A 1437-nucleotide genomic window follows, 5' to 3' on the forward strand; every position below is an offset into this window, starting at 1 on the left:
TATATATATATATATATATATAAAGAATAAAAAGTTTTGAATGGTACAACAATGCACTATAATACAAAAAAATGGACTATGTACCTGTTGTAATTTAGTTAGCTATAGTCCGATGATATTTTGGAATTACAATTCCTTCTTCAGATATTCTTAGATGGAGTCTCTGCTATAAACTGTTTTCCAGCAGTTTTCTTTTTTTCGGAAGCGTCTCAGTAGTGGTCTCACGAAGCTTCTTCCGGAATTCCTCATGAGAAGTGCGTGAGGTCGGCTATATTTCAATCTTGTGTGTGTTGTTACATCTGCGGTCCTGCTTCTAAGTTATGTGTTATAAGTGCAGCTTCTCTTTTTTTTTTGCCCTTCTTTTTTCTTTGTTATAAACAATACATAAGCATGTTATTAAGAATGAACCTACACACATCCAGATGTAGCTAAATGATATATTGATTACCAACCTCCAGCCTGTTGTTAATTTGGGGTCCTAGTTTGTTCATGAGTATAGCTTCCTTAATTCTTAAATTACCCAAATTTCTTTCATTGGCCTCAGTTGTGTGTTATCCTTTTGTCAGTACTCTAGAGGAAAACTGGTGATATTTGCTATCTATAAGCTAGTCAATAGATCAAGCAATGCAATATTAACTTGTTAAAAGGTATTAAATACTTTGTACATCCTGTATATGTAGCAACAAGTGCTGTACATTTGATGTAGTGTGAAACATAATTTAAAAAATGAAAATAAAATGGTGATGTCATTCAAATTATACAACACACATTTTCATAGCAGTGTTATTTACTTGCTTATTAATAATGTTACATTACACGATTATATAACCAGACCATTTCAGCAAGCATTTTGAATGGTTGACAAATAAAAGTGACCTTCAAAAGTTTCACTTCGAATCCTAAAAATAAATATTTAGAAAACGTTGTACATAAGCATACCAACAGAGAGTGTGAGTTATTTAAAATACAACCTATCATCTAATATTTTAGCAGTAATAATGATGTTCACAAATGAAGAAGTGAATTGATAGTTTTATTGCAGCACTTGTTCAATAATTGCTTTATTGGCCAGGAATTTTATTAATGACATATATTGCAATAAATTATTCAGCTGTCATCTCAATAGTAATTAAATGCAAGCAAGGAGTACTGGATAGCATCATGGAGTCACCACAAACTAGAAGGCAAGTTTAATAACAATAAAAATAAAAATAAAACGATATTACATTCACAAGTAAAGAGAAGATGTCAGTAACATCAAAGTAAACTCCAGATAAACCATGAAACTGAAGGTAAGTGGTATACATTAGATATATGTATATACATTCACTGCAATACATACATATACGCACATATACATACTCACACAGATATATGCACATATAAATGTACCACACACACGTCCATAGATAGTATACATTATATATATATATATAT

This window comes from Octopus bimaculoides, chromosome 12, assembly GCF_001194135.2.
Source record: "Octopus bimaculoides isolate UCB-OBI-ISO-001 chromosome 12, ASM119413v2, whole genome shotgun sequence".
Lineage (NCBI taxonomy): Eukaryota > Metazoa > Mollusca > Cephalopoda > Octopoda > Octopodidae > Octopus > Octopus bimaculoides.